Source organism: Pelmatolapia mariae, linkage group LG16_19, assembly GCF_036321145.2.
Source record: "Pelmatolapia mariae isolate MD_Pm_ZW linkage group LG16_19, Pm_UMD_F_2, whole genome shotgun sequence".
Taxonomy (NCBI): Eukaryota; Metazoa; Chordata; class Actinopteri; order Cichliformes; family Cichlidae; genus Pelmatolapia; species Pelmatolapia mariae.
The window spans coordinates 19,318,266-19,337,929 of record NC_086241.1 but is presented as its reverse complement, the minus strand read 5'-3'; the positions used below and the strand labels follow the sequence as shown (position 1 = coordinate 19,337,929).

The following is a 19,664-nucleotide window of genomic DNA, read 5'->3' as shown; positions in this document are numbered from 1 at the left end:
GTCATGAAAGTGGGAAAGAACAATCATCTCATTCTCATGTTCTTCATTATTGTGTCCCTGTAGGAGCATGCTCTGCTGCTTGGGCCTTATTTGGTGTTTTGCTTTTCCTGAATGTTGTTGGGGCTGCAGCATGGTACTTTCATAAACATGGATGTTTTCAAAGGTATTTCATATATTAACTTGCATGTATCTAATATCTAGAATAATATGGAGTACTTCTGATTTTAAAGCTTATGTACCTAATGTCTTATGTATAAAGTTTAATCTAAAGGCAGGCCTGACATCCTCTAGTAAGCCCTTTCATGTAGGTTCACCGCCCAGTACCATTGAGCCTTATTGGCTATTGCCATACAATACCAGATTTGGCAGGTCCACCACTGGTGCTCTGTGCTTTTCATAGATGAGAAAAGGTTCACTCTGAGCATATGTCACAGACATGAAAGGGTAGAGAGGAGCCACGGAGAACATTATGTTGCCTGTAGCATCATTTAGCATGAACAGTTTGATGGTAGGTCAGTGATGATGTGGGGAGACAAATCTATGGAGGGACGCAGAGACCTTTACAGGTTGCCATTAGGAATCAGGGTGAAATCCTTGAACACATTGTCAGGCCCTACGCTGGTTCCGTTGATCCTGGTTTCCTCCTCTTATACAATAATGCCTGACCTTAATAGGCGAGAATATGCAGGCAGATGAAAGAATTGGTACTAGTCACTCTCCTAAACCCAAAAAACTGCTGTATCTTTTTTTTTTTTCACTTTGATTTTCAGGGTGTCTTTGAATTTATCCCTCTGTAGGTAGATCATTTTCATTTCCATCGAACAATGTGACATCCATTTGTTCCTTACACATTACCCAGTCCATATCAGTATAGATATCCAGATGGTTTTTTTTCCAGTACGAGGGGCCAAATCACATTTTTGTTACAAAAAGCAAAGTGCATTAGTTAGCTTGGTACAATAGAAATATTAAATGTTCTCTCCACCTGTCCAGCACATTCTCCTCATTGTCTAGGTTAACAAACTGTAGTTAACTCAGACTATAGTTGCTATTCTTAGTGGGGAAACTGTCATGTGTGGTACCCTCGGTGGTCTTGAAGAAGCAGTCTTTGGTCCAATAAGAATGCAGTTGTGCTAGTCTACCCCAATTGAACCACATCCTACATGGCCTTTTCCCCCTTTATAAAAGTCAAGCCATGAACAAATATACTGTCACTGAACACAAATGCAGTAAAAAGATGAAATGAATCAAGAAATGAATTTGATGATGTCCAAGAGTTCAAGTCTTCACTCACTGCCAGCAAAGGATTCAACAAAGTATTCCGACTTAGTTTATGTTTATATTTATTTGTCAAGTTGAATCTCAGCTGCAGGTAATACAGAAGTTTTTGCTCAATTCCTTCAGTTGCAACTGAGTCTGCAATTAAATTGTACCTTTATCGTTTTATTTCAATTCTACTGTTCTGGTGTACAGAGGCCACATTTTAAAAGTTGATTTGCAGCCTAACTGAATACTGTGTCACTATTTTGTACGGTAGGAGGTCTTTAAACCAACATGGTGGCAAGCAGCATGACACAAAACATCTGGGAGTGTGAGAAACGATGATCACAGACCAGAGTAAGAAGACCTACAGAGAGATCAAGAGCTCAGTAACAGTTAATTTGTTCATATACTTCATAGCTCACTTTTGTTTCTCCCACAGTTAAATAGGTCTATGGGGAAAAAAAAAAAATGTTGGAATTAATTATATATATTTTAATGTTAACTACTGTTATGCAGTTACTGGAGACACAATTATAGTTTTAGTTGTGTGCAAGGCATTTTATTACATCTATCTTACTTGAAAGAGCTGAGCTACAAGAAAAAATAATTTTATTAATGTGTGTGTTAAGTATTATGGAAGTTTAAATGTCCTTTGTTAAATCTGCAGACACTGAAAGTATTTGTATTTTCAGTTGAAATTAAATACAAGTCTAAACAAATGCTCCGTATGATCCCTCAGGAATCTCTCTGACAGCAAAGATGAACATTATTTGGACTGAAGGCTCCACCAACATGTCATTTTAAAGTCAGCTGGTAAATAAACAGATGCCTCTGCCTGAACTGGACACTATACGTGTTACGTGAACCTGCAACAGGGTCTGGACCACAGACAGATTAACATAAAAGCACGGGGATGTCAGACAAACACAGGAACATGACCGCGGAAACAAAGGGTAACAAAACAGGGAAACTAGACACAAAAGGAACCCCCCCCCCCCCCCCCCCCCCCCCCCCAAAAAAAAAAAACCAACAACCCAGGCCTACAGTTTGATTAGTTTTAAGTATATTAAAATACATTAACAGTATAAATCGAGGGCGATCGATCGGGGCGATCGTGGCTCAAGAGTTGGGCGTTCGCCTTGTAATCGGAAGGTTGCCGGTTCGAGCCCCGGCTTGGACAGTCTCGGTCGTTGTGTCCTTGGGCAAGACACTTCACCCGTTGCCTACTGGTGGTGGTCAGAGGGACCGGTGGCGCCAGTGTCCGGTAGCCTCGCCTCTGTCAGTGCGCCCCAGGGTGGCTGTGGCTACAACATAGCTTGCCATCACCAGTGTGTGAATGGGTGGATGACTGGATATGTGAAGCACTTTGGGGTCCTTAGGGACTAGTAAAGCGCTATATAAATACAGGCCATTTACCATTTATTTTTAAATCAGCTCAAATAAAAAGCTTGAGCAACATGGTTGACTGTCAACATCAACAGTGTGAATTAAAATGTAATGAAAAATTACAGTGGACTGGTGGAAAAGCAGCTTGTTAAACATACTGCCATCTCCTCTCCGTAGTCGTCAGAGCTTCAGTTTAGACTCTTAGTCTTAGTTTAGTCTTGAGTTTTTCTGTATTTCTAGTTCAGTGTCTTGTTTGATATTAGGTTGCGTTCATGTCTTTGTGTCGTCTCTGTGTCTTGTCCTCAACATCTCGCTGTAAAATCAGGTAAATAAGCATGGAGACAAGACTATCTGTTTCCTCAGTCATGTCTCTGTGTCCGTGTCTCAGCATTTGTGAGTTCCTGTTCATTTTGGTAGTTGTCATCTCATGTGCCTCGTGTTCTGCTTTGCTTCCCCCATCTTGTCATGTCTGTTTCTCTAGCTGTGTTCCCATGTTCCCTGTCTCCACTTCTCCTAACCACCCTCCTGTGTATATATTGTGTCTGTCTTCCCTTATACTTGTACGTTATGTTCAAATTGTGATCCTATTAGTTAGACAGTTTGTATCTAGCTTCCTTTTCATTAAAAGGCTCTCCTTTGGCTGAAACTCCTCTGTGCTGCCTCCATGTCTGCAATCCTGGGTCCTCTCTCACCACACCATCAAAACAGAGAGCTGCAGTGTTTTGGAAGATTGAAACAAACAACACAGCTTTCAGGAACAACTGCCAACAGCTACCACAGGATGGCAGTAATGTAAAGGATGGATTCAGACAGGTGGGGAACTTTATAGCAACACTGTTCAAGATGAAAGGAGAAAAATTGTTTTATTTTGGTACATTTTAATTTGTGTATTTTTCAATTTGACAAGGCAAGCACTGTTTGCCTTTCTTCTCCTGTTTGCCATGTGTTAAATTACAGTAATGTGAAATGATTCCCACTTAATGATAGAAATACAGTGAAATATTTTAATTATTTGTTCACTGATTTTCTCTAATTTTGCCTGTCATTGCCATGACCTTCAGGATGTAGCTTTTGCTGTCTCTTCCTTTTGAAGAATCATAAAAAGGTTCTTGAAATATTTACTTGTTTTCTCCATCAGTTGGAACTACTTTCATCAGTTGTGTTATTAAAACCCTCGTGCGTTCTTCGTGAAAAAAGTTACCCTTTTGGGTAACTTTGGATTTTTGATTTTCAATATATCAGTCATTTTAAAGACTAGTTGCATGAAACTGACTTATGATGTGCATTTTAGGATTATTTTTAAAATTCAATGATCCCCTCTATAGTGTGGTGTATAGTAAAGGAGCTTCACATAGGTGTTACCTCCTTCGTTCCTCGTACCATTTTGGGCCCCATTGACTCCCATTATAATCACATATTTTCGATATACTGTAATCCTGACATGTGATAATGCTTTTCTCGTGAATACCTAATGGATCTAAGCCTCTGCCTTCAAAATAAAGGAAAAATAGGTTTTGGATCAAATGAGCACAATATTAGGTACAGCATCACCATAGACATTTTCATTGGTTTTGAATGCAGGACATGGTTATCTTACCTTGCAAAATACATGGTAATAAAACAGCTGACCACCATAAAATAGTCTTGATGTAGTGGAACTGATATAAGAGAGTGGTGTGAATGTGATTGAGAATATATATATACTGTGTGTGTGTGTGTGTGTGTGTGTCGGTCGCAAACAAAACGGCCCATAGAGCCGCCTCCTTGAAGTAAACAAAGGGGGCCTGCTCCATTTTTCCCCCTTTCTCTGAACCTCTGTCACTGTTATTCTGCTTCATTTCGCTATTGAGCCTTGTGTGCTCTCAGCAGAGAGGGGAGGTGTGAAAGCAGCCACGTGTTTGTTGAGCAGAGGGGGGAGGGGTGCAAAAACAGCCACCTGTTTGCTGAGCAGACGGGGGAGGGGCAGTCATTACACTCTCCGAGTGCCATGTAAACAGAGAGAGACACAGAGAGGTCGTTTTCTATCTTTTTGAATTCAAGTGCACATTTGAAGTCTGTGAGAATAGTTTGCAGCCTGGAATTACTAGTCTTTTCTGCACAGACACCAGGAAATGCACTGACGCGCGCACGCACAACACGAAGCGCACAGTCAATTTACTGGAGCTTGGAAGCTGTGGTCATCGTGCAAACGGTGCATTATTATCGTAACTGCTGCAAATGGTGAGTTTTGTGCTATAAAATGTAAATTACATCTTTGTTTAGTTTGTTGTTGAGTTTGTTCAGGTCAGTTCAGTTTCCCAGTGGCACAGGAACGCAGCCCAGATAGCAAGGAAACATTGAAACAATGTTGAGTCAATATCAGGCGACGTCATTGAATCAACGTTGAAGTGTGACGTTGACCCAACGTCACTCTTGCACCCATTTTTAACATTGAAACAACGTCAGGTTTTGATGTTGAATCAATGTTGAAACCTGACATTGATTCGACGTTATATTTTCTAACACTGTTGACATTGAAACAATGTCAGATTCTGATATTGAAACACTGTTGAGATATGGTATTGCTTTTCCACCTCTTTCGCACAGTTGCTTTTTATTGAAAAAAACAAAAAAAAACAAAAAAGGTCAATAGACATGTATCATTTGCAAAGTACTTTATTAAAAGACAAAGTTTCCTATTTACATTTCTATGTTTCACGTCACTTTTTATTATTTACTCCGGGATGGGGATGGATGATGGGCGTCCTGCGCGCCACCCGTACGATCTGGATCATATCTGAGCCATTTCTGGACTGCTTGAGCAAAGACCAACTCAGACAGAGTTCGCCCCTACCTGCTGCGCCAGGCCATCTAGGACAAAAATAGACACACACACAAAAAAACAAAGACAAAAAAAGGGAATTAGAGCACATGAATAAGCTCTTGTTAATTGTCTTCAGCAGGGAGAAAGTATGTAAACTCCTAGGCTGATAAACATGAAAGTCACCAGGCGGAAATCAGCAAACTGCCGCATTTGATTCCCAAAGAGCTATAAGCTGAAAATGTGATATGTCTTAGCATGGTGTGCCGTGTATCCTTTAAAAAAAAAAGAAAAAGAAAAAGAAAACATGGGCCCTCAGGCTGTACAAAGTGTACAACCCGAGGACAAAACAAGCCGAAGACCAAAGACTCCATCTCCAGATTAACCGGATATGAAAGTCTTGTTATTAAGAAAGACAAAGTAATATAGCAAAAAACAGACATAGGAAATGTGAAATGCACCCAGCACATCAATTGATCCCTTTATTGTTCACTTTAGGCTCATAAAACTACAATAAATGTTAAAACTTACCAAATATGCATCTGCACAGTGCTGTCTCTTTAAATGCCCTTTTTTGCTTTGTCTGGTCCTTGGTTTTTTTTCCCCTGCCCAGTTGAGTACAGAGGCCAGCTCCTTTGTAATGGCATAAACCATTACACGGCGGACTCGCACCTCCAGTGTGGTTCAGCAGCACCAATCAACGCAAAGCGTCTCACCTATAGACACATTTTATGAGATGGAATTAGCGTGTCTCATGTCTTAAATGTGTATGCAAGTGCTTGTGTGTTTACTTCATGTAATTGATGATAGAAACATGTCATTTAGTTTTCCCTAAAGCCTGATTTTCAAGTCATACAAAGAATAAACCAAAGTATTGGCAGTACAATGTATTTCTATTCCCTTTTGTTGGATATTCATTTGTTAGTTCTTGTAACTGCTAAAAGTGTTTACTAGTTTTTGCCTGTCACATATATTTGTTATACCATGTAAACTGTGAAATTCCAAGATTTTCAAACTTGCCTTGCAATAGTGGCCTCACAGAGTCTCTGGAATCTACAGAAAAAAAAAATCACAACAAGATGACATTCAGGAGTATAAATTGTTTTGTTTTTTTTAGATAAGAGTACAATGACATTGTGATGCAGCTTTAAAGCTTTTTAAAAAGCATACCATCTATAGGGAAGACATCAGACTCTGCATGCTGGGGAGATCGCAAAGCTGTGTCGGTTTGTGCCGGAGTGGCGAAAGGTGCCGGGAGCTGGGTGGGGCATTATGATGGTTGCTATCAGTGGGCTGGGGGGCAGACTGCGGAGTGATGAGGGCTGTTTAGAAAAAGATAATTTTTTAAGTATTTAAGAATACAGACAACTTGTCAAAAAAGTTTCCTCGTGTCAGACACAGATATGTACACAGACACTAGACAGTATTTTATTACCTGGTATTTTCACTCGAGGGGCCTGGGGAAACCGTTTTTTTGTAGGCTGCTCATCCTCTGAGTCCGTATATGTGTACAGGGGATTTGGTCTAAAGAAAAGAAATTAAAAACGGTCTTAAGTAATTGTAAATATGCTTTTGGCATATTGTTTCCTAAAGTTAGTTTGATTTCTAACAACACACACAGGAAACAGAGACGTGCAAGAAGGTACAGTATACAATGAATTTTTGAAGTGCACAAGTGTACACGGCTTTGCATTTTTAAAAAGTTTACAAACTTCCACTTTTTGGACTATATTATGTGGTGATATTGCAGTATGCAAGCACCACAGATATGTATAAAAGACAAGATCATAAATTCTTAACAATCAAAGATATGTTTGTGAATAAAAAGGTTTTACTTGTGCTTTCTTTTAAGACTGGTCTGAGTTTCAGCTTCGGACTGAAGGTCAGACGTATCACAGCGTTCACGTGGATATCTCTGAAGACTGCGTTCTGCTTCGTGAAATGTGCCTGGAAATACAAACACAATGTACGGCCAGACATACATTACGTGTGGACAAAAGGTGCAAACGCATAGAAAAATCAGCGGTTTCAAAAATACGCTGGTACGTGTGGACGTAGCCTTATTCATTATTTAAGGCACAAACGGAAAGTCATGTACGCGTGCAACGTAAAGTTAGGTGCGCGTACAACGTACAGTCACATGGGCATGCTGCGTGAGCATTCATACTGAGTCTAAAGTTTTCGTGTGCGAATTGAAGCGAGTGCTCTCCAATCATCAAAAGTAACAAAGTCATTGAACACGTTTATACAGTTAACTTTACGTTTATCAATCATATATCACAGATTTAGAATTTTTTGTAGTACTAAGTAACTATATACAGAGCGAAAGTCTGGGTCAAGCGCCGAAGCGACGGCAAGAAGAAAGGAAACCTCGAAGCGTTAAAGCTAGCTTTGTAAGGGAATATAACGAAGAAATTATGAAACAAAAATGTTTTCTTTGTTGATATACTTTGTTCGCAGTGCAATTTATTTGTTGCCGAATTGTAAGAAGTAGACACAATTTCGGGCTCCCACATTTTGTGGGAGCAACGTAAATAACAGTAAAAAAGTCGTTAATGTACAACAATAACAAGTTTTTTATTGTTATTCAAATGCAAACATAACGAAATAACGAGTAAAAAAAAATCATTCATTCTTACCTTATACTAATCATGGTGCGGGCCAGTGCAGTGCATGAACTGATGCCTTCTCCGGTCAATTCCGCTGAGAGTAAATCAAATGTCCCGCTCTACTGTAGAAGACAATGAATACCTGGGGGGATGTACCAATGTGAGAGGGGTGCTGCGGAATAGTCCAAGTGATCGCTGCTTTAATTTCCCGGTCAACTATACATAAATTGCACGTAGACACGATTTTTTAAAGCTGGTGAACTAGACCAAGTCATTGATAACAAATGAACAATAAATCTACTTTCTCTGGTACTTTATACCCGATCAGTTGCAATGCAATTTAATGCTCAACTACAAATCGATGGTTTTTGATGGTGACCGGAGCCGAATGATCGTCAACTATAAATAGACGTTTTCTCAACGTTGTTGTTGTCACCTGGTCGACTATAAATAGATCAAATATCAATGACAAAAAAACAACGGTGAATCAACATTGTTACAACGTCTCTATAGTAAGACCGTCGGTTTACCACAGTATTTCAATGTTGTTACAACATTGGCATTTCAACCCCGACCATATACGACGGTTCGGATGAAAAATCAACATAGATTCAATGTCGTCTTGCTATCTGGGAGAACAGGAGGGAGAGACAGAAAAAGATCATCGTCTGTACAATAAGATAGAGGATGATCTTTTTTTAAATTTAGGTGCATCTTTGAAGTCTGTGAGAATAGTTTGCAGCCTGGTCTTACTAGTCATTTCTGCACAGACACCACGAAATGCACTGACGCGCGCACGCACAACACGAAGCGCACAGTCAATTTAGGGGAGGCTGCTGGGAAAGAGCAGCGTTCCAAAAAGAGGAAGCAGTGCTCATTGTGCAAACAGCACATTATTATCGTAACTGCTGCAAATGTTAGATATATATAAGATATGTCCTGTCTGCAAAATCTACCCATCTTGTGGTTCATGCTATGTACGATAATGTAAATTGCATCTTTGTTTAGTTTGTTCAGATCAGTTCAGTTTGTTTTTTTTGCAATAAAGTGTTATTGTTCCAATAATAATAATGCATCCAAATTAATGTTCTTATCAATTATTGACCTATTCAAGGCTCTAATAACCTCATGTCAAATAATCTATTTTGCAACTAATTTTTTGAAAATATTGCATATTATGTTCCCCCCCCCCCAAAAAAAACCCAGTTTTTTTTTATGACAATAAAGCCATAAAAACCTAAAAAATATTATAAAAATTATGAAAAACTTCATATCTGGGGATAGGTCTGAAGTTGTTTAAAAGATCTGATGTGAAAAAAAAGAAAAAAAATCATATATGATATTGGTATATCACCTTTTGGATGGGGACAATTTTGGGTACCGAGGGACATAAAAGGGTGTAAATTGTAAAAACTCTTATTGCTCCAAAAATAATAATACATCCAAATCAATTCTGTTATGAATTATTTAGCTATTCAAGGGTCTAATAACCTCATGCCAAGTAGTTCCATTTGCAAATAATCTATTTTGCAACTAATTTTTTGAAAATATTGCATATTATGGTTTTTTCCCCTCCAAAAAACAGGGGTTTTTATGACAATAAAGCCATAAAAACCTAAAAAATATAAAAAAAAATTATGAAAAACTTTATATCTGTGGATAGGTCTGAAGTTGTTTAAAAGATCTGATGTGAAGAAAAATGAAAAAAAAATTCATATATGATATTGCTATATCACCTTTTGGATGGGGACATAAAAGGGTGTAAATTTTAAAAACTCTTATTGCTCCAAAAATAATAATGCATCAAAATCAATTCTGTTATGAATTCTTTACCTATTCAAGGGTCTAATAACTTCATGCCAAGTAGTTCCATTTGCAACTAATTTTTTGAAAATATTGCATATTATGTTTTTTTCCCCTCCAAAAAACAGGGGTTTTTATGACAATAAAGCCATAAAAACCTAAAAAATATAAAAAAAATTATGAAAAACTTTGTATCTGTGGATAGGTCTGAAGTTGTTTAAAAGATCTGATGTGAAAAAAAATGAAAAAAAAATTCATATATGATATTGCTATATCACCTTTTGGATGGGGACCATTTTGGGTAACGAGGGACGTAGGAGGATGTAAATTTTAAAAACTCTTATTGCTCCAAAAATAATAATGCATCCAAATCAATTCTGTTATGAATTCTTTACCTATTCGAGGCTCTAATAACCTCATGCCAAGTAGTTCCATTTGCAACTATTCTTTTGAAAATATTGCATATTATGGTTTTTTACCCCCCAAAAAACAGGGGTTTTTATGACAATAAAGCCATAAAAACCTAAAAAATATAAAAAAAATTATGAAAAACTTTATATCTGTGGATAGGTCTGAAGTTGTTTAAAAGATCTGATGTGAAAAAAAATGAAAAAAAAATTCATATATGATATTGCTATAGCACCTTTTGGATGGGGACCATTTTGGGTAACGAGGGACGTAGGAGGGTGTAAATTTTAAAAACTCTTATTGCTCCAAAAATAATAATGCATCCAAATCAATTCTGTTATGAATTCTTTACCTATTCGAGGCTCTAATAACCTCATGCCAAGTAGTTCCATTTGCAACTATTTTTTTGAAAATATTGCATATTATGGTTTTTTACCCCCCAAAAAACAGGGGTTTTTATGACAATAAAGCCATAAAAACCTAAAAAATATAAAAAAAATTATGAAAAACTTTATATCTGTGGATAGGTCTGAAGTTGTTTAAAAGATCTGATGTGAAAAAAAATGAAAAAAAAATTCATATATGATATTGCTATAGCACCTTTTGGATGGGGACCATTTTGGGTAACGAGGGACGTAGGAGGGTGTAAATTTTAAAAACTCTTATTGCTCCAAAAATAATAATGCATCCAAATCAATTCTGTTATGAATTCTTTACCTATTCGAGGCTCTAATAACCTCATGCCAAGTAGTTCCATTTGCAACTATTTTTTTGAAAATATTGCATATTATGGTTTTTTACCCCCCAAAAAACAGGGGTTTTTATGACAATAAAGCCATAAAAACCTAAAAAATATAAAAAAAATTATGAAAAACTTTATATCTGTGGATAGGTCTGAAGTTGTTTAAAAGATCTGATGTGAAAAAAAATGAAAAAAAAATTCATATATGATATTGCTATAGCACCTTTTGGATGGGGACCATTTTGGGTAACGAGGGACGTAGGAGGGTGTAAATTTTAAAAACTCTTATTGCTCCAAAAATAATAATGCATCCAAATCAATTCTGTTATGAATTCTTTACCTATTCGAGGCTCTAATAACCTCATGCCAAGTAGTTCCATTTGCAACTATTTTTTTGAAAATATTGCATATTATGGTTTTTTACCCCCCAAAAAACAGGGGTTTTTATGACAATAAAGCCATAAAAACCTAAAAAATATAAAAAAAATTATGAAAAACTTTATATCTGTGGATAGGTCTGAAGTTGTTTAAAAGATCTGATGTGAAAAAAAATGAAAAAAAAATTCATATATGATATTGCTATAGCACCTTTTGGATGGGGACCATTTTGGGTAACGAGGAACGTAGGAGGGTGTAAATTTTGAGGGATGCACAAGGGTTAATGTGGTAACTGTAGACTCCGCTGGTTAGTACGACCTTTCCTTAAGGATACCATGTCAAATTTTAAGTTTATAATATACAGTGCCAGGGAAATATAGACACATCACTCAGACTTTTACATTTTGTCTTTTTTTGTTGTACATTATGCGTTTGAAAAGCACCATGACAGTATATAGCCACTGTGTGAATGCAGTTGTAGCTGGTCTGTCTGGCTGTGCTGATTGAAGCTCAGTTTTTCTGTCTGTTCTATTTTCCTCCTAATGATATAAACTGTTAAGCTACAGAGGATTTGAAAGCACAGTGATTATATAGGAAACAATAGACTTCCTATCCGGTCTTTAAGTTTGACGTCATTAGCCGTGTCTGGGCCCAAACTCTGCTGCAGGTCCTTAAGTCAAACGATCACTGCGGCATCACTGAGAGGTAAAAACTGTCTAAATTCTTTCATCTTTAATAAAATGATCAGTGTGGCTGCTTTACCAGGTGTAGCAATTAAATTTAACATCCAGGCATCCGTGAAAACAGAATTTATTAAATTTAACAGAGTTAGCGCGCTAGTTTCCATTTAAATATAATATACTGTAACGATGGTTAAATGTTATGTTACATTCAGGTTGGTTATCTCTGCACGCTGTTGTTTCTTTAAGATACATGTTTGGTTGTGCTGCAGGAAAAAGGGAGTTAATGTGTGCAGGAAGGGGAGGGGGGTCCTTGTTGTTGTGTGACTGTGCGGGGCTGAAGTGAGGTGTTGTTCGAGAGCACTCTCCCCGGAGTTAACGGCCCGTTTGCCTGTGTCACTGAATAAACGGACAAACTGAGATCAAAACGTCTGGTTCTTGAGAACGTTACAATACCATGTTCTGACCGAGAGATTTCTTAAACGAAATAAAACGTACAGCTCTGCTATCACTTCCGACATAAATGAAGACAGGAAAGTAAACATGTTTGTAGGGTTACTGAAGTTGGACTAGCTGGTATATAATGATATGCTAGGTGATCGCTTGCGACACACCTATGTTAGCATAATATAAACACATTGAAGCTGGAGGACGAATGCTAACTTTTTTCCACTCGATAAAAGTTAACGTGAGGGTTAGGGACAAATGTAATCGCATAGCAGGATGCTGGAAACGGACCAAACTTCAGTCAGGAGAACAACTGAGATAATCCATCCACAATACAAGGTTAGTCATTAATATACTGCTGCATGGGCTGGGATGTAGTTACATCTTAAGGGTTTAAAAACTGAGCTTTACAATGATTAGCGGTAATGCAAACCAAGAGAGGCCGACAGTGATCACTGACTGTTTTTAGGGGCTTGTTGAGTTTAAATAGAACAAGATACAACACATTAAAACATGTTAAAGACACAACAGCCTTATTAAACGCAGAGTAGTTTGGGCCCGGAAGCAGGATTCATCACGTCATCACTTAAAGACCAGGTAGAGCTTTTCTATTGGACTTCTATGGTACTGAAGCCCACACAGATAGTAGCTATAATGCAGCACTTAGACAACACAACATTCACACAACACAAACCCACTGAATGTATTAATCAGTCTGTCTGATGACAAATTGCCACATAGAGCATTACCACATAGTGCACACTATGTAATAAATAATACACGACTGCCTTTCATGTGTTCCTGACAGTGAATGCACACGTTTTGCACTAGTAAAATTTAATGTAAAGCAACTTACAGGGATTTTTTTTAACAGTTTACTGATAAAAGATGCTTCTCTATTGGATTTATGTTTACTATCATTATTATTTTTATTATTATTAACTGTAAGAAAATTGAAGCTTGGCTGCTGCAGATATTTTTTATTTAACTAAAAAACACAAGATGTATTTTCCATGAGTAGTTAGGAAGATCAGGTTTCTCTGATCCATCATTAATCTGATCAGTATACTGACACACAAGATACACAAGGGAAGTGGAGACAGCTGGGGCAAACAAGCACAAGTAGACAATCAACACAATGAGGCAGAGGAGGAATTAAAACGAATAATAACACACAAATATCACCAGAACGCATACACTACACATAACAGTAACAGGGAAAACACTTAGGGGAAATATGAAATTAAAAACCAAAAGAGTAAGTAAACTAAGATTATTTATTAGTTTGTGTAATATTAATATTTGGTAAATGGCCTGTATTTGTATAGCGCTTTACTTAGTCCCTAAGGACCCCAAAGCGCTTTACACTACATTCAGTCATCCACACACACATTCACACACTGGTGATGGCAAGCTACATTGTAGCCACAGCTGCCCTGGGGCGCACTGACAGAGGCGAGGCTGCCGCACACTGGCGCCACCGGGCCCTCTGACCACCACCAGTAGGCAACAGGTGAAGTGTCTTGCCCAAGGACACGACGACCGAGAATATTTACTTAACAATAAACAGAACTTCAGAACTTGAAAGTCCAAAAGCACAAAACACAGTTTTAAAGACCCAGGAGAATGACCCTAGTATAATATTCTAATCTTTATGTTATTGTTTTTTTTTCCTTTTTTTGTCCTCGTCCAGACCTTTAACTCCATACACTCAACTCAGTTGACTGATTCATAACACAGATTGGTCAAATGGCTCCAATGACTAATGCCATCATTCAGCTGTTGAGCTGTGAGCCAAAGCAGGCATATTTTTAAGCACTCATTTATTTGGGGCATGCCAGAGTGAGGAGGGGCTGGGCATGCACAAGGCGTGGACACAAATGGAGAAACAACTGGAGTGGTTTTACTTCACTTTTATGGAAATTGTATCATCATCACACTAAAGATGGAAACCGAATGCAACTGAGAATTAACTCTGATATTAGTCTGAAATTTGATAATAGTACACTGCTCAGAAAAAATTAAGGAAGCATTTGATTGTCACATGTATAACACAAAGTCAGTTCATCTTCAGGGATATCCCTGTGTTTGATAAACCATGAATCCATTTTACATGCTTTTGTACAAATGAATCCGACAACAGTGCACTGGAGAGGAAACAACACAACTACAGACATGAATTGACACCTTATCATGGTGGAGAGGTTTGTATGTAGAATATTGATCCATGTCTGCACAGTGTTATATTTTTAGGACTGGCATGGTTTGCAAAATTAAAGACGTCTGGCCAAAAGTGATATTTTTGTTTATGAGGTTGCACCTCTGGCAGTGGGTTCTGAAAGCTGAAGGCTCTGCTTCCCATAATACCTTTAAATATCCTAGGAACCACAAGTAAACCAGCAGTCTGAGAGCAAAATGCTTTACTGGGTTGGTACAGACCTATGAGGTCTTTGAGACAAAACTGGGCCTGATAATTCAAGACCTTGTATGTGACGAGACGGATTTTAAATATGATTCTGGATTTAACAGGGAACCAATGAAGAGAAGCCAGTATGGGAGAAATATGCTCTCTTGTGCTAGTCCCTGTAAGTACTCTGGAGAACGTTGAATCAACTCAAGGCTTTTCAGGGACTTTTTAGGATCACAGTTGGATACTTTGGATAAATTTGATACACAGACCAAAGTGTCATAACTCAGCATGTGATCATGTGGTTGGGACTGACTTCTGTCACAAAAACAGGAAATATGTGATAATTATCAAAGTCTTGTGAAACAGAACTTCAGTCTCTCACGTGCTGTGAGCAGAGAGATATTTTTAGAGTAATTCCGCTGGTTGAGTTTGCTAACTAAACTTGTTATTAGCTTCATTGTGTCTTTGTAGCTGATCTGAAACTATAGATCTGCACTATCGGTACAATTGCTAAAATTTTCTGCATTCTAGAGAGAAACAGTCCACAGTATTGCACTCCTATCCATATACAGGGGGAAAACATTTTCAAAAATTCTTCCAAACTCCTGTTTCCATATTATTACATTTGGATTTCTGTTTGCTTCCATCCAATCATTTGCTACCACTTATCCATTTGAGCTGCAGTCTTAGACATGCCCAGATCTTCCTCATCCCAGCTACTTATTTCACCTTTTTCAATCAAATAAAGCCATCTGAGTGATGTAAACTTGCCAGCATGTCCTGAAACTGCCTCGGGGACCGCATACATGTGGAACATGCCCCGGAGGCATCCTGAGCAGATTAAGTTGCACATGCTTTTCATATGCTCTGTGATAATATTGTTGTGCTGATCACTTGTTTTGTATTGAGCTAATCTCTTATAGGTACGCCCTAAAAACCGGCTCAATTTTAGTCAGCAGCTGTACCACCAGTATTATCAAATACTACATATATTTTCAAAATGTATTTCACCCACAGCTCCTGTTGTGTTTTGTTCCTGTTTTCAAGAGCCCCAGGCAGGGACCAGTATGAGAATCAGAAACTGAGTTGTTTTTAGTATCATGTTGAGCTCTGAGAAATGGTTAGAGGAACTTGTTATTACATTCTCATTTCTCACAAAATGCTGTGACTGATATGTTCTCTTTACTAAGCTTGTGTTTTTAGTACTTGCTTGCTATTCTCTAGTAGTAAATTTAAGCTCTACCTGATCAATCCATAGGTGGCCCCTCAACAAGCAACACGTTTTGCAGTGTACATAACAGGTAGCAGTTTGAAAGGCTCAAGACAAGAAGACATTTAAAAAAAAAAAAAAAAAAAAAAAAAAAAGCTAAATAGACAAGCTTGTGCATGTTGGTCAGAGAATATAAGAGAAAGGACACACTGGGTCACCTTTGATCCAGGGCACACTTGGAACAATAATCAAGAGAATAATAACCTTTCATAATTATCTGTGTAGTTCTTGTATTGCAAAACAAGGTCACTGGATCGCACACAAAGATGCAACAAAGACAATAAAATCCCATAATTGTCTGTGTAATTATTGCATGTTGGTGCTTGAATTTAGATTTATGTTACATTTTGATCGCTGTGAATTTGATTATATGTATTGTAAAGATCTCCAGGTAAGCTGCTAGTTATTTACAGTCAGATACAGAGCAATACTTTCTTTCACACTTATGTTTCTGTATCTACAAAGAATATCTCTGCATTTGACATTTTTGTTTATTTACTATCAGGAGCATTTAAACTGGTTCTGTTATTTTTGAGGCATCTCTCGTATTGGCTATATGAATCACTAAATTGATTTTTCCTTTACAGAATAATGTTAAATCCCTTCCTCTGGAAGCCTGTCTGTGTAGTTCTGGTTTAAGTTACAGTCTTTGATTTGTTGTTATTTGTGCTCTTGGTTCTCTTTATGGTTTTGATTATGTTATAGATTTCTGTCTCTGTGTCTTCCTGTGTTTCACATTTTTCGCGTCTCCATGTTCCATGTGCCCTCTCTGTCTCTCCAAGTCAGCCTTACCTCCGCGTCTCTCACGGTTTGCGGGTGCAAGCCGTGTGGGAATTAATTAGGACCAGGCTGCGGCAGCTCAAGTGCAGGTGAGAATTTATTAACAGCGATACAAATAAACAGAAATGGCGGGTGACACTAACAGGTAAACCTAAACTGGGAAAACTAACAAAGCAAACCAGAAACGAAGATGCAGGGAGGTCCGAGGAAACACACATGGAGAGACGCAGGGAGACCGAAGGTAAACAACACAGACGAACCAGCAACGAGGACGAGTGAACACACACAATAAATACACACCAGTAATCAGGGGGATGGGAAACAGGAGGGAACACACCTGGGAGACATAACAGCTGACGAGGTGGGGGAACGTAAACAGGACACACTGACATAAGACACAGACCGTCACAATAAAACAGGAACTACACATACAAGGACACACACGGGCCGAACAGAGTAAACACTAAACAGAAGAAGAACAGAACCAAAATCACACTAAATAGAAAAACACAAGACGCTGGGTCACACGGACCCAGGATCATGACAGCGTCTCTGTGCGTGTCTCACTATGCAATACACTATGCAGTTTTAGAATTTATATTCAACGTTTATTGTAGCTAGGCTCAAAGTGCTAATGCTAGCTTATTTTAATAAACAACACTGTATTTGCAAAATCAGGTTGCCACTAGGGGTGGCAGGAGATTACACACCATGCCACCCCTGTAGATCCGCCCCTGATCAGCAGGGAGTTGTGCATACTCCCTTCTGATCATCCGTAGCATTAGATGGAATGGAGCCCAGTCTAAGTGGGACTACCTGTATAAACAAAGGTTAAACAAAAAATAAAAAGAGGCTTGTTAGCGAGAATCTTAGACAAAAGGAAACGGTTTAAGGAATCCAAACAAAGAGGCACTGTTAGATCAATGAGGAGGAAGGAGCTGCTATAAAAAAAAGCCCATGCAACTAACAATTGTTCTTTATTCAGAAAGTTGCCAGACTAGATGACTTACATTCTAATTCCAGTGATTTAAAAAGAATGAAAACAGGAGACATGTTACAGTTTATAAAGACTAAGAAGCCTTTTGTTTGTTTGTTTTTTTCAAAAGGTCCTGATCTTGTACCTCATTAATGTGGAAGATTAAGTCAGTAAAATAAAATATTTTGACCTGAGTGATCTGATGTCTGGTTGTCTGAATAGAAAGACACCCCTGGCGCTCTACACAATGAACTTAACTGGAGAGAAGAAGCAAAGAAGGGTTTAAAGAGGGATGTAGCAGGTGAGGTAACACGAAATTACTCAACTGCAAATGCGTCACTGGTAAGCTGACCAATGCTGCTGTTGCTCTGTGTTGATTTAGACAAATGTTATAGTATAGAAGATGATGTTAGCTTAGCAATAATGGCTGCTCTTCAACCTTTATCTGGGATAAAGGTAGAATCAAAATGGAATTTGGTAGTATTTAAATTTTTAATTGATGACTCCAGCGACACAGTATAGCCTGCATTTACTGAGTGAGTCATTATATTTTCACTTGTTTTTTAGATATATTTTTCTCCATGAATGAAACTCATAATTTAGGAAACCCATCATGACAGATCCACAGCATGATTTTTAAAAAAGACAGGAAGAAAACATGATTTAGGCCTACAAATAGTTGCTTTCAGCTGTTGCTTTATTTCCCAGAGGCCCCAAGAGCAGATGGATCTGCCTACAATACATTAAAATCAACTCATCTTACAGCACATGTACATTCTAATAAAATGCTGACACTTTATTATCAAAGTAAGCCAGAGATATTTTCTGGATTTTTATCATGAATAAAAATCATAAAACATTCAAAGCTTAAATTTACACTAAAGACTTCACTTAACTATGACTATAACTGTATGTAATGAGTTTCAATATGCTGATGACAGTTTGTCTGTTATGCCACAATATATTCATAAATTGATAACTTGGTTAGCACCAACTCTTTAAGTGTGATTAAAAAGAAAAAAAAAACCAAAACAATGGTAGTCTTTATCTAAGATGGATTCTTGTAATTTATTGTATTACAGGTGTCATGGGCTGGGTCTGTGACCCAGCATTTTGAGTTCATGATATATTGTTTATTCCTTTTATTAGTATGGGGAGACGTTAAGTTCTTGTTTTGTATTATTGGTTAGAACTTGAGGCTTTATGTTTTGTCATTTAATTGTTTGGGTTAAGCTAATATATCTCCCGTAAAACCCCTAAGTGGTTAAGCCTTAGTTCTGTTATTGTATTGATCCCCTCATTTCCCCTTTCCCTGGGCTTTGGTCTCACCTGCCCTTTGTGTGTCATGTCTCGTTTGTCAAGCCCATGTTGTTTGGTCTGCCTCATCATGTTTCCTGTGTTATGTTGTAAGTGTCCAGTATGTTCTTTGTTCATTGTATTTAGGTTCCCTTCCCCTGCCTTGTTATTAGGTTCATGCGGTGTTCCCATGTGTTAATGTTCCCGTTGTTGTTGTCATGTTTCTGGTTGATGCTGTCATGCCTGTGTCTTGTCATGTTTTCCTGTTTATTTTGAAAGTCCAGTTTTCATGTCATTGTGTTTGAGTTTACATTTCCTTGTCAGCTGTTTCCTCATGTGTCTCGACTTCCCCTGATCACCTCATGTGTGTATTTAAGTCCTCTGTTTTCTATGTTTCGTTGTCAGGTCGTCTGTTT

The 19,664-nt window shown here is 38.0% G+C and overlaps 1 long non-coding RNA gene across 2 annotated transcripts; it reads right to left on the bottom strand.

The window, feature by feature from the left end:
• Positions 1-5,288: 5,288 nt before the first annotated feature.
• LOC134645915 (uncharacterized) lies at positions 5,289-8,318 on the bottom strand. 2 transcript variants are annotated; one of them, XR_010096602.2, is made up of 7 exons: positions 8,089-8,318; positions 7,285-7,396; positions 6,885-6,973; positions 6,620-6,771; positions 6,470-6,502; positions 5,981-6,165; positions 5,289-5,499 (listed from the first exon to the last, which is right to left on the bottom strand). It is a non-coding gene; the product is annotated as an uncharacterized LOC134645915 (long non-coding RNA). The 2 variants fall into 2 exon arrangements; XR_010573969.1 differs by lacking the exon at positions 8,089-8,318 and having other exon boundaries at positions 7,285-7,610.
• Positions 8,319-19,664: the final 11,346 nt, after the last annotated feature.